Source organism: Lagenorhynchus albirostris, chromosome 13, assembly GCF_949774975.1.
Source record: "Lagenorhynchus albirostris chromosome 13, mLagAlb1.1, whole genome shotgun sequence".
In the NCBI taxonomy this organism is placed as follows: Eukaryota; Metazoa; Chordata; class Mammalia; order Artiodactyla; family Delphinidae; genus Lagenorhynchus; species Lagenorhynchus albirostris.
The window spans coordinates 5463490-5478229 of record NC_083107.1 but is presented as its reverse complement, the minus strand read 5'-3'; the positions used below and the strand labels follow the sequence as shown (position 1 = coordinate 5478229).

Genomic DNA, 14740 nt, shown 5'->3' with positions numbered 1-14740 from the left:
TCGGCGCGTCCGCTGCAGGGGGCATGGGTTCAATCCTTGATCGGGGAACTAAGATCCCACATGCCATGTGGTACCGCCAAAAGAAAAAAAAAAGGAAACAAATTAAAGTACAGCAACAGAAAAAAATAAAGTGTATAATTTGCTAAGTTTTGACATAGGTATGTACTTTGAAACCATCACCACGATCAAGGTAATAAATGTATCTGTCACCCCAAGATACATTTCTGGATTAGGGCACATGCTTGAGTTGTCCTGGTCTCAGTGTCTTTCCTGTAAAATGAGGGCCTGCGAAGGACAGGTGTATGAAACCAGATGATCGTTAATGTTCTGTATGTGTCTAAATTTCTGTTATTGTTTCCTTCTTGGTTCATCACTTCTATCAGATGTTAGGAATGCATGTAAGTGAGCCTCACCTCCGTATATAAAATCCACAGATGGAACCTCTAGGTTAAATTAGTTCTTTTTTTAAATATTTCATAGGGTTTTATTTTTCTTTCATTAAAATGTGAGACTCTCTAGTTGCTTTCTCTCCTGCGTTCCAGAAAGGTCCATATATTGGTTGCTCATTGCTGGAAACTGGCATGTTTCTATTTAAGTTTCTGCATCACAAATCTCCCATTTTGAACCTTTGTGAATCATTGCCGTTCTTCACACCAGACTGAATATAATGTAGGTTTAGGGCCCTGCAGGCTCTAAGGAAAGCACACGGGGATGGGGGATCGGTTGTCTCCTGGGGCGGGGCCAGAGAGGTGCCGATTTAAAAATGTTCAAGAGATGATCAAAATGGACATAGCAGGGAAGTGTTTCAAGCTGACAAAACAGAAACAAAGGCCGATAAAATAAAACGGTGTCCATATACTCTGGTCTCGGCAGAAACGGCTGGCTGGGCGTGAGCGATTTGGGCCTATGGTATGAACAAAAGAATGGTGAGATTTTTCTTGGAGATTTGCACATTTCAAAGACTCTAAACGTTCTGAGTAGCAGATTGTTCGTTTACTTACCCACTTGATGCTAAGTAGCTGGTAGGTCCCTGAATACTAAAATAAATAATTCATGGTCCCCTAAGGAGTTTATTTTCTCAGGCTTCAAGGTCTCAAGACAAAATACCCAAGGACAATTCAGAGGGAAGCTAAAAGGTTCGTTTAAATTGCATCCTTGAGCATATCTGTCCCCAGAAATCTTTTCCCATCCTTTTCTCTGGTGAATACCTATTCCCTTTCACACCTCGATTTCGGTGTCTCCTGTTCTGGAATGTCCTCTCCCACCTCTAAGTTTTGGCTAACAGCCTTGTCCATGGAACTGTCCATGCTCTGTGCAGTAGGAAAGAGTCCTTGGCTACATCATTGAGCTGTTCCTGCATTTTAAGAAAATCCCCAAAGTGAATGCCTTAAATCCACAACTATCTAGCCGGCTCATGATCCATGGGGAGGTAGGCTGCTCCAGGGTGCCCTGGCCTGGCTGGTCTGGCCTGGGGTCCCTCATGCATCGGTGGTCAGCTGGGAACTGAGCGATCTCAGGGCCTCCCAGGATGGCTCACGTGACTCTTCAGGGCATCCCTCCAGCCAGTCTATTAGTCACAAGGCACAAGGCCACCCCAGGTTCAAGGGGCAGGAAGTAGACATCAACCTGCTGATGGAAGGAGCTGCAAATACTGTGGACACTTTGCAATCCTTTGCCCCAATTTCAAAACCCAGAGAGTTTTCCTTAGGAAAAGAGCTGTGCTTTGTATAAAATCAGGAAATGAGTCCTCCGAGAATTGGTAGGATTGACTTGGAATGAGTGAAGAGACTTATTTGAATAGACATCAAAGAAATGTTTTTAAATTTCCATGGGTGCCCAGGAGGTGCGAGAGCTGTGAGGGGAGCTGGGAGGTGGGTGAGAACTTTGGGGACAGCTGAGGAGCAGTGAGGGTGAATGCAGCTTCTCACATGCACACACACCCCTCCAGACTTCCACAGAGGTTTTCCCCAAACAGCCAGGCCTGTGAGACTTCAGACAGTGAGGTGTGATGGAGGTGTCCCACAAGGTGGCATGGGCTGGCGAAGAGGACCTACAGGTGTCCAGAAACTTCCACCTGTGTCGCTTCCCTTTTATTTTTTTAAATTTTACTGAAGTATAGTTGACTTACCATGTTGTGTTAAATTCTGCTGTACAGCAAAGTGATTCAGTTATACATATGTATGTATATATATTCTTTTTCATATTCTTTTCCATTGGTTTATCACAGGATATTGAATATAGTTCCCTGTGCTATACAGTAGGACCTTCTTGTTTATCCATCCTCTATATAATAGTTTGCATCTGCTAATCCCAAACTCCCAATCCATCCCTTTCCCACCCATCCTCCCCCTTGGCAACTACAAGTCTGTTCTCTATGTCTGTGAGTCTGTTTCTGTTTTGTAGATAAGTTCATTTTTGTCATATTTTAGATTCCACATATAAGTGATATCATAAGATATTTGTCTTTCTCTGTCTGACTTACTTCACTTTGTATGACAGCCTTTAGGTCCTTCCACATCTCTGCAAATGACCCAATTTCATTCCTTTTTATGGCTGAGTAATAGCCCATTGTATTATATGTAAGTACCACATCTTCTTTATCCATTCATCTGTCGATGGACGTTTAGGTTGTGTCCACGCCTTGGCTATTGTGAATAGTGCTGCTGTGAACATAGGGGTGCATGTCTCTTTTTGACTTACAGTTTTGTCTGGACATATGCCCAGGATCTCTCCTCTGTAAATATTTCAGTGTGTATTTCTAAAAGACAGGGAATTGTTTTTAAAACGTATAACCACAATACTGTTATAACAACTTCAGATGAATGGATAAAGAAGATGTGGTATATATACACCATGGAGTACTACTCAGCCATAAAAAGGAATGAAATATTGCCATTTGCAGCAACATGGATGGACTTGGAAGACGTTATGCTAAGGGAAATAAGTCAGACGGAGAAAGACAAATATTGTATGGTATCACTTATATGTGGAATCTAAAAAATACAGCAAACTGGTGAATAAAACAAAAAAGAAGCAGACTCAGATACAGAGAACAAACGAGCGGTTACCAGTGGGGAGAGGGAAGGGGGAGGGGCAATAGGGGTAGGAGATAAAAAGGAGTTATTTGGGATTACATGAAATCATGTATATGAAATTTTTGAAAATTGTAAAGCACTATAGAATTAAAAAAAAATTTTTTTTAAAAGAGCACTAGGAAGACAATTTGAAAATACAGATAAGAAGGGAAACAACAAATGTTGCTCCCAAGCTCCTAGAAGAGGTGGGGTGAGTTCGAATCAAGAGCACAGATGGAGAAGTGAGCCTTGAATAAGACAGAGGATGTGAAAGCAAGGAGGTGGTTGGCCATCCTTGGCCGACCCTCAGATAGAGTGAGGGACACTGCTCTGTGGCCTTGCAGATCCATGCTCATACCTCTATGTTATTGTTGTTGTTAAGTGCTTTTCTCCCCAATAAACTGTGAGTTTCCTGCAAAAAAAAAAATTAACAATAATTCCTTAAAATTATCAAATATCTGGTCAGTGTTCAAATTTCCAGTTGTCTCCATGCTAAGGTCCACACATTGCCAGTGGTTGATGTGGCTAAGTCTATTAACCTACAGGGTGCCCCCCTAATATTCTCTGTCTCTCTTCCTTCTAATATATTTATTGAAGAAACCAGGTCATCTGTCCTACAGAGTTTCCCCTGATCTGGATTTTGTGGATGGCAACTCCAGGAGACCATTTGACACGTTCATCTGTTTTCTGTATTTCCTGCAAATGGGTAATTGGACCTAGCGGCTTGATTCACTTCCAACTCATTTATTTTGGAAAGACTACTTCATAAGTTATGTTCATTCTGGAAGATTTTTTTCTAGATTCCTGGCTTTCAAACTCGGCACTTCAAATTATGTTCGTTTGTATCTTGAATCAATAAAATGTTCACAATCTTTTCCTCCCCATTAATGAAAAATACTTTAGCTTTTCCATGTTTACTACTCTGGTGAAAAACAGGGAGTGAGGAATACATGTGATTTTTGGAAATGCCAAAGCAATAAATTTTCAAATCCGTTTTGTTTGGAGGTACATTTGGTGTGTACGTGATCTAATTCCAGCCCTCGGCAGTAAAACTTCACGAGACCTTGTGAAATGGCTCACACGCTGGTGAGAGCAGTAGGATAGAAGCAACTGGGGAGAGAAAAGGAAAAGTGCAGCCACGGGGAAGTTCGGCTATTTCGAGGGAAGAGTGAGAGACATAGAGGCTGTTGGTAACGTCTGACCCCTATGTCAACATCAGCCATGTGGGGAAGACATCCCTGCCTCTGTTGGCCATCAGTAAATATCTGGTTAGTTGGCAGCTCTCCCCCATCTTATTGTTAGTTAAGACTTGGAAACTTGGCTGTAACGTGTTTGTAAATAAACACACAGGGTCATCACTGACATCATATCTTCTAAATAGAATTGCCTTTCCTATTTGAACAATGCAGCTATGCAGACTGTGAAACCAAGGCTTTTTTTGGTTTTGTTTTGTTTAATTAACCACTTCATCTAACAATCTTTTTAAAAAGAACAGTGACTTCAGAGCTGGTGAAAACACAAGTACGAGGAGGGAAAGTGAGACACTCTAAGCTCCCCAGATGGCTCTCTACTGTGGAGGGGAGGTGGCCCCCTGAGGAAAGGCCAGTCTCACTGACATGCTATATATAGAATCCAGGGAAAGAAAGCCACCAAGTTCTCTGCATCCAAAGGCCATCAGGCAGCAGGGCCGAAGTTTAATATGCCCTCAGCTTCTCCATCCTGGTCCTTTTGTTTGATTTTTATGAGAGTCTGTATGGGGCTCTCTTCTCTCTCTCTCTCTTTTCTTTATTCTTTTATTTTTTTTAAACTCTTATGTTCTCTTATTTTTAGGACAGAGGAAGCAATAGACAGAGGTGACTTCCATGGAGAAGCTATAAAGAGCTACTGAGAAAGAAATATACAACCTGAAAGTTGAGAGTTATGTTTTATTTGGCGGACAAAACTGAGGACTTAAGCCTGGGACACAGCATCTCAAATAGCTCTGAAGGACTGTTCCAGAGAGGTAAGTGGGGGGGCCAGGATGTATGGGAGTTTTTGCAACGAAGACCAGGTAGTCGGAACATCAAAAGATTACTGTTAATTAAAGAAGACCAGACATCACAAGTGAAGGAATTTAGCACTTTTCTGTGTAGGGGAAGATGCAAGAGTCTGGGCTCGCTGCAGTCATTCCTTTGATGTGCACCGGGGCCATCTCCGGCCAGCATCCTGTGCTTTTTCATCCTGAGTTCCCTCAGGAGGCATCTGGGGCTGGGGCGAGGGGCTGCAGTGTCTGACTGCTGGGTGGGGGGCCTTCTGTTTCTCTCCTGAGTTCCCTCAGGGCTCACCGTCGGGGTGGCTGTCATGTGACGGCCTGATGGCTTCAGCGTCCTTTGTTTACTGATAAGGCGGGCAGCATTTTTTCATTGACAATAAATACCACGGATGTCGGGAAACGGACGGCACTGCCGTTTGTGATTCCTGCCCACGTTAGGTGTGGTACAGCGAAAATGCCCTCCGGCTCCACCATGACCCCTGGCTTCCAGAGAGCACAGCGCAGTGTGAGGGGCGCTGGCTGGGAGCCTGCACCCGCGGCCCGGCGGCTGCCATCAGGGATGCCGAGCTGCCCTGGAGTTTCCCCAGCCGCAGAGAAACTGGTCGGAAGCAAGAGCTCCCTACGGTCCTGGCTGCCCTGCCCGCCTCTCAGCTCTCAGAAGTATTACGGACGGTTGTATGTTTCCCACTGCTGCTGTAACAAGTTACCACAAACTTGGTGGCTTAAAACGACACAGATGTGTTCTCTTACGGCTCTGCACGTCAGAAGTCCAACCTGGGTCTCATTGGGCTAAGCCGGTTGTCAGCAGGGTCTTCCTTTCTGGAGGCTCTCGGGGAGAATGTTTCCTTGTCTTTCCCTGCAGTCCTCGGCTTGTGGCCCCTTCCTCCATCTTCAAAGCCACGTGCTTCTCCTGCTGCTATCTCTCTGTTCTCTGACTTCAAGGGCTCCGTTGAATCAGCCCCATTACATTCATACAGGATCGTCTTCCCGTTGCCAGGCCCTTAACCTTAATCACTGCTGCAAAATCCCTTGTACCACATTCACTGGGGACTAGGGTATGGACATCATTCTGTCTACCAAAAAGATCGTGTTTTCCTTAGGGAAAAGGAAGGAAAAAACTGAGGAAGGAAATGATTTCAGCAATCAAATCTGCCCTCTGCACGTTGAAAGCTCCCAGTAGACGGCGGTGGTGACATTCTTCCCAGCTCACAGAGAGAGAAGGAGAAGCTCGGTGAGCAGCCGGGGTTGATGGGAGCGGCAGGCAGCAGGAGATGGAGGGGGAGCCAGAGGATAAAACAGGGGAGGACGGTGAGATCCGCAAAGCCTGGCGCCCTTCAGTTTCTCGGGCCTCATCTTCCGCCTTGACACCTTCCTCACCCCTCCTCATCCCTCCTTCCTGCTGGCTGTTGTGCCTCAGAGGAAAGAAAATGTGTCTCAGTTTGTAGTTCATGGCAATTCCATCAGTCGGCACCAGTGGGCTGTACCAAACCACCCAACTGGCGGAACCTAGCTTATACTACTGTTTGCGGATTAAGTGAAGAAATAAATGGATGAGTGAGTGACTGAATGAGCCAATGAATGAACGAATATACCTCTTGGCTCTGCAGACAAGGAACGTGCTCTCAGCAGCCCCGTTCACAAGTAGGGTTTCGTTTGGCCCTCGTTGTCATCATTCATATGGTAGTGACCTGACCGTCCATCTCAGATCCAAGAGATTTTAGTGGTTACATGAGAAGAAATGATGTAAACATGGAAACGATGCCCATGAGCTGAAGCCCTTTGAATTCCTTACTGAATTCAATAGCTAAACGTGACTTACTAGCCTGACTCTGCAGAAACCCATCAACAGTGGCCTTCCTCTCTCACTCACCCCATTGTTTTCCCCACACAGCACCCTTTGCTCAAGCCCAGCTCACCTGGAAACTAACCCCACTGCCCATCCACCCCCACTAGCACAGACACGCATTTGCACTAAGATGCTTCCTGTCAGCACAAGTCTTGGGTCTCTGCTCCCCTCGGCATCTCCCCAAGGCTGCCACACCCACCGGAGACCTAAAAAAAGCAGAAGATAAAGCATCCTTCTCTTGGGATCAGATTCACTTCTATGTTTCTTGGGGTTTTTTTTGCGGTACACGGGCCTCTAACTGTTGTGGCCTCTCCCACTGTGGAGCACAGGCTCCGGACGCGCAGGCTTAGCGGCCATGGCTCATGGGCCCAGCCGCTCCGCGGCATGTGGGATCTTCCCGGACCGGGGCACGAACCCGCATCCCCTGCATCGGCAGGTGGACTCTCAACCACTGCACCACCAGGGAAGCCCCACTTCTATGTTTTTTAAACTTCGAATTCCATGTCCCTGGACTGCCAGGGCCTGTTTGCTCCATCCTGACCGAACCTGTAGCTCACCCCTGTGCATGGGACCTGCAGGTTCCCTGCCTGTTGCTCCAGAGCTCTGCTCTGTTCTCTCACAATTGGGCTCTCCCAGACTTGCTGTCCCTGATTCCACGGGGAACTCACTCCCATCCGCGGACTCTAGGCGTGCTGTCCACTTGGCATCCTCCCTCCTTAACCCCAGTCTGACTCTTCACTTCCTTCAAACACCTGAAAAATGTACCATCTCCGTTGTCCATTTCGGCTCACAGCTCCGTCCCCTCCCGGTGTGCCCTTGGCTTTCAGTACTCCAACGTCCATTTATTATCCAGAACCCAGGAGGGCAGCCGCCTACTTTCCCCTGTGCTTATCATCATCTTCAGGAGGATGGGCGTTCTTACTTTGTGCTCCGTTATCCCCTGTTTTCTGTGCACAGCAGAGAAGATTTGAAATGGATCAACGTACTCAAAGTAAAGGCAGGCCCAGGTCTATCTCTGGAAAGGCAGATAGATATCCACCTGAGCGCCGGCCCTGGTGGTTTGCGTGCTGTTGGAATGTAGAGGATTCCAGGTGGCCACGAGAGTTGTTTAGCTGAGAATGACCTTTACCTCTAATACTGAACTGGTCTCTAATATTGTAGTCGCCCCCATCTGAGGTCCAGGACTGGCAGGAAGGTGGGTGAGGGCCCCTGACTCCTGGGACAGCCATCAATTCATCCTGGGGCCTTTGAACACGGTGACCTCTTAGACAGAAATCAGCCCTGACAGGCCAGGATTCCTCAAAGCACAGTTGACTCTAGACATTAGAATCTGGACCGTCTGTCCACCCAGCTGGGGTATCTCTGTCTAATAACTATATCTAGGGGGTTCTTTAACAGGAGACCTCAAGAAAGTTAAAAATGACTGATCTTGGGCTTCCCTGGTGGCACGGTGGTTAAGAATCTGCCTGCCAGTGCAGGGGACATGGGTTTGAGCCCTGGTCCGGGAAGACCCCACATGCCACGGAGCAACTAAGCCCGTGCACCACAGCTACTGAGCCTGCGCTCTAGAGCCCATGAGCCACAACTACTGAGCTCGCGCACCACAACTACTGGAGCCCATGCGCCTAGAGCCCGTGCTCCACAACAAGAGAAGCCACCGCAATGAGAAGCCTGTGCACCGCAACGAAGAGCAGCCCCCGCTCGCCTCAACTAAAGAAAGCCCACACGTGGCAACAAAGACCCAACGCAGCCAAAAATAAATAAAATAAAATAAATTTTAAAAAAGAAAAAAAAAGAAAATGCTTGGTATTAAAAAATTTTTTTTAAATAAATAAATAAATAAAAATGACTGACCTTTACTGTGTAAGGAGACCCGCTTTCTAATGTAAATTGTAATTATCTAAAACACAGTGTGAAGGCTCTCACCTTGCGTTTCCCCAGGGACGGGGACTAGGTCCGGTCCAGTCCTGATGCTCTTGGGCTGTGCTGCCTCTTCCCACTCTTGCTTCCTGAGGTCCAGACAGCCCTGGGCTGTTGGATCCTGGCATCAAGCCCTCATTGCCACCCTGGACCACACTTATACACAAGCAGTGTCCGCTGTGTGAAGTGAATCTATTGGTTTATTTCTACACATTTTGCTTACCTTCAAAGTCCTCTGCCAACCCCCAGCTGTGGCTGTGTGTGGCTGGAGCTCTGTCCCTCCACGGGTTCTGTGTCACCAGTTTTATGCTCTTCTGGGAGGGGCGTGTCGGAACACCTTTAGGCAGAGAGGGTGCTTTCCTCTTTGCAAGGGAAGGGGAAATTGATTCCTCCATTTGCCCAGCACCCTGGCACTGGTTAGCCATGCTGTTCATGTCCCCCCACCATAAGCCACCCCTCCCTGGTAAGACAGTCCTGCCTCTGCAATGAATTCAGGCCTAGTAACTGATATCTTGTATCTGGATAAATCATTTCCCCCTTTTGTCACACAACCAGGAAATGGGCCTGGGACTGGCTTGTGTGAAGAGGTCTGGAAAGAAGGCTGATGCGTTAACTAAAGGATGCCAAAGAGCTGGGAAAAGAAAGAGAAGGGCCCTTTCCCTGGCCTTTTAAACTCTTCAGCAGCAAAGAAGAAAAAAGAAAACTCTCCCCCTCCTAGAATAGTTCTCCTCAAAGAGAAAAGTTTCTTCTTTCATTTTAGTGTTTTCAACTGACATCTCTTCAATGTCTTTCTGGTTTGTGAAGAACCTTCACGTGCACGTCAGTCTCACAAAGAGAATCTGGAAGTCGAAAGCGAAGTTCCTCACTCTGCAGGCAGGGCCAGGAAGCACCTGGGTGAGGGGACCCAGCTCCCACCCACAAAGGGTCCTGATATCTGCATCCTCCTGTCACATGGCTTCCAGGCAGCTGCTGGTTCAGTTTTTGGTATGATTATTAAAATAATGCAATGTGAGGCAAAATCCTCTGAGTTTTCCAGCAATGGATCAAGTATCTTTATTTGAGAGGATCTCTGGTTCCTGCCTTTCAATGATTCCCAGGAACCCACACTGACCCCTTTTGTCCTCGTCACCCCTTAGCAAAGCCTGGAGTGGGGAGCATTGTCAGAGCCACAGGGGAGCTACTGAGTGTGAGGTCCCCAGCCCTGCTGTGGGGCGGCAGGGTGGTGGTGGAGGGGGAGATGGGGGGTGCCTCAAGGTGCAGGAGGTCCAGAGTCCCTTCTGTCTCCTGGCTTGAGTACCTTTGCCGTCTAGGGAAAGGGATGCCATCACACACTCACTTTTTCCCTCAGCCACATACCTTGTTGTGGAGGTGAAACGGGTGCCTTTCCCACCATGCAGTCATCTGGAGAGGACCTTCCTGGGTCTGCCCCTTGGGGGTCCCGAGGCCTTAACAAGTTCCCTGCACCTCCTGAGCCCACTTTTGGCCAAACGTTATTCTGGGTATATCAGTAAGGGAGTTTCTGGACGAGATTAACTGTTAAATCAGTAGCCTGAGTAAAGCAGATTGCCCTCCCCAGTGGGTGGGCAATCAGGTGACACCGGAATAGAACAAAAGGCTGACTCCACCTCAGGTCAGAGAGAATTCTGCCTTCCTGCCTTTGAACTGGGACACCAGCCTCTTCCTGCCTTCAGACTTGCACTGAAACATCACTCTTCCTGGGTCTTGAGGGTACCAGCCTTTGGAGTGGAATTTACACCATTGGCTCTCTGAGTTCACAGACCTTAGGGGTCCGACTAGAGCCGACTCACCTTGCAGGTCTCGGGACTTGCCGGCCTCCACACCTGTGTGAGCCAGTTCTTTATAATAATAAATCTCTGTCTCTCTATCTCTCTCTCTCTCCACACACACACACACACACACACACACACACACACACACACACACACACAATTGGTTCTGTCTCTCTGGAGAACCCTGACTAATACAGCGATAAATGAGACAGAAAGAGAAACGTCATGGACTCAGCCTTTAGTAGGCCCAAGCAGTGATGATGTTTTTGTCTTGGAGGTGTGCATATTCTAACTTCTAGGTCTGGACAAGGAGTGCTGAATTGCATGAATGGAAAGACCACAAAAACCAAAGTCCTTAAGTGAGCAGGTGATTAGAATTCACTGGTGCTGAGCATTTGTGCAATACTCCTTTTTTTCTAATGAAAAAGGAAGCTCTCAAACTTGGAACATGGCCTAATAAGTCCTGGGAAGGAGGTCTGATAAAACCCAAAGGGCAGGAGTTAACCCTGCTTACAGAGAGTACTGAAAACATCAGCTTAGCGCTAAGTAAGCACTGAGATGCCTTCTGTTTAAACTTCAAAGAGGCTCAAGGACGGTTCAGCTGTGCCCTGACAGCTTCCCCTTTGATGACGGGACCCCTTGCCCCCGCACACCAAGGGCAAGCCAACAATCTCTGTGCAGAGGAGCGGGCAAACATCACTGATAAAACACCTTCCAAGGACCAGAGTGAATGCAAATATGGCAGATCAATACCTAGATTCCATCTGATGTGGGCTCAAGGCGGACAGACAGTTTACACACAAGCAAATACAATAAATCAAAGCATAGAAGCAATTTGAGAAATGTAAATATACAATTTTGTGATAGCATGAGGTATCTATAAAGATCACAAATAAATAAGAATAGAAACACCCAGCTTGGTCAGACTCTAAATCAGTTTGCTCTCTCTGGACAGCAATGTGGCCACAAGCATAATAATTGCTACAGATTCGTTTTATGACTTCTAATTCAGAACTCTACCCTGGCAATTAGACCACAGGAAAATTATTTATTTACAATGGTAAAGAAAATAGGAATCATTCCAGATGCTCAAGAATGGGGAATTGGTTGAATAAATGGTGTCACCTTAACCTAAAAGCATGTAGACCTAGCCCGCTATTTTACACATGAGGACATCCCGGAGAAGTTAAATCTAGGGTGGTGAACAGTTTTCATCTTATGTACCAGTTCTCTTGGTTGGGAAGTACGTCTCGGAGTCCAGGATTGAAAGGGTCCTGAGGCTGCATCTGGACTCCTCGGAAAGAAAACCCCATCAGTTAGCGATGTGAGTCTGAGGTGTGGCAGGAGGTTCTACCCACGTGACTGTGAGCCCTGGGTTATGGAGCTGACTCGGGGGACCTGTGGGTGGTAAAGCCAGTCTTCTCTCCTTGACACCGGTGCGTTCTGCAGAGCAAGTCTTCAAACCGGGTTTGAGGATTCCTGGGGGCAGGCAAAGACGTCCAGGGGCTACTCTGGGCGTTTCTGCATTACCTGACCCTCAATGTCTGTAGGTATCCTTTCCTACAATGGATTTGCTAAGATCTGGCCTGAGTTCCAAAAGGCTCCTCCCACTTGAAAAAAGCAGCCGTGCTCCTTCACCATTAAATCTTGCCATGAAGCATGGCTCTGGGTGAGAAAGGTTCGAAGTGCAAAACAAAGGTGAAAACATTTTTAATAACTGATCAATTTCCCACAAACCCCCATGGGCCTGGCATTTCCCAGGATACACGTCCCTTTTATGGAACAGTGAAGTGGCCCTGTGTGAATTAAGACCCATGGCAGGGTGGGATGACGGGAGTACTAACAAACCCCAGGTCATAACTTTGCTTTCCCCACTCCCCAGTCCATGGCAACTGCACTGTTTCCTCTCTTGAGATTCCCTTGAGAGCAAAGCAGAGAGAGCCATCCTAAGAAATACTGGTTATCCAACAAGGACCTAGTGTAAGCACAGGGAACTATACTCATTATTACGTAATAACTTATAAGGGAAAAGAATCTGAAAAAGAGTATCTATATCCACATCTAGATATAGATATATAGACATATATCTGAATTGCTGTGCTATACACCTGAAACTTACATATCGTAAATAAACTATACTTCAACTTAAAACAACATTTTTAAAGAAATCCTGGTTATCAAGAAGTGCTTATTTTCACAAGTGCATATAAGCTATTCTTCTCAGCTATTATCTATCTTCATCCCTAGGATACGACATTATCTGGAAAGAAAGTCACCATCAAACAGCCAGGGAAGTAGGGGTCAGCGCCACTGATTATTTTAACTGCAACTGAAATGTCTTCTGTGACTGCCAAAATTTTCACGATTCATGGACTAAAACCCAGAGGTAAAGTTATTGCATAATATCTTTCAGATTTGGTAAAAACTATTTTTATCAAGTATTATAAAATATTACTGAAATTATGTGACTCTTCAACTTTATTTTATAAAATTATTACATTTTTAACCTCCTAATAGCAAGAAATGAACAGTATGATAGCTCTTGGCATAGTTTACCTTTCATTAAATGTCTAGGAGACGTTTGATCCTGATGTATCTGACTTTATATGCCTTTTATGCTTCATTACGTTTTAAAATTGATAATATATTTATGTTGTTTTGTTCAGTCATGTTCTAGGATAGTAATTATAATGAAAACTCATCCTGGAAGAAAAGTTAATGTGTAGACTATTATGATCACACTGAAATGTAAAATTTCAATTTCCATGTGTTTGTTTTGTTTAGTGGGATAACCAATAAGTCACTTTCAAGCAAAATGATGTAGTACGAGGGTAAGAATTGTGGGGAAAGTGAATTGGAAGTACAGGTTCGAGAAGAAAGAACTACCTTTGTTCATTTCTTTAATGGATGTTGATGAATATCAAATGGTTATGGTTTTGAAATTCTATTGTAAACTTACTGAAGATGGATAAGTTTTATTTTTGATGTTCAATATTTGCATCAATGCAACTATCTAAACTTATGTGAAAATTTTGTGTATGTTACACTTTTTAATTAGAAAAAATTTTTTAATTGAAGTACAGTTGATTTGCAATATTTCAGGTGTATAGCAAAGTGATTCGTGCATATATGTACACACACACACACACACACACATATATATATATACACACACAAAATATATATATTCTTTTTCAGATTCTTTTCCATTATAGGCTGTTAAAAGATATTGAATATAGTTCCCTGTGCTATACAGTAGGCCCTATTGTTTATCTATTTTATATATTGTAGTGTGTATCTGTTAATCCCAAATTCCTGATTTTTCCCTCCCCGCCACACCACCCCCTGTTCCTGCTTTCCCCTCTGGTAACCATGTTTGTTTTCTATGCCTGTGAGTCTACTTCTGTTTTGTAAATAAGTTCATTTGTATCATTTTCTCAGATTCCACACGTAAGTGATATCATATGATAATTGTCTTTGTCTGACCTACTTTGCTTAGGACAATCTCTAGGTCCATCCGTGTTGCAGCAAATGGCATTATTTCGTTCTTGTTTATGGTTGAGTAATAGTCCATTGTATATATGGCCTCCTGGCCACCTGTATGTCTTCTTTGGAGAAATGTCTGTTTAGGTCTTCTGCCCATTTTTTTTATTGGGTTGTTTGTTTTTTTGTTATTGAGTTGTATGACCTGTTTGCATACTTTGGAAATTAATCCCTTGTCGGTCCCATAATTTGCAAATATTTTCTCCCATTCCATAGGTTTTTTCGTTTTGTTTATGGTTTCCTTTGCTGTGCAAATAAACTTATGTGAAATTTTAAAATATCGGCTTAAAATAGGCAATGGAGTGAACAGTTTCAAAATTCTTTTAAGGAGTATGTAACAAAAATCTTTGCAGACTACTGTTTTTAAAAGGTAGCCCTCTAGAAATGCCTCACAAAAAAAGAGTATCTTGATCAAATAAATTTGAGGAATGCTTCAAATCCCCATTTTGAAAACTTACCACACATATCGAATACCCTGAGAAATCCTATGTAAAGAAGCATGTTTAACTTGGTTGAATTCAGTGTCTCCCAAACT

At 44.9% G+C, this 14740-nt stretch overlaps 1 long non-coding RNA gene across 1 annotated transcript; it reads left to right on the top strand.

The window, feature by feature from the left end:
• Nucleotides 1-4781: 4781 nt before the first annotated feature.
• Nucleotides 4782-13177, top strand: LOC132531679 (uncharacterized). Its single transcript, XR_009544176.1, has 3 exons — nucleotides 4782-5076; nucleotides 6207-6337; nucleotides 12910-13177. It is a non-coding gene; the product is annotated as an uncharacterized LOC132531679 (long non-coding RNA).
• Nucleotides 13178-14740: the final 1563 nt, after the last annotated feature.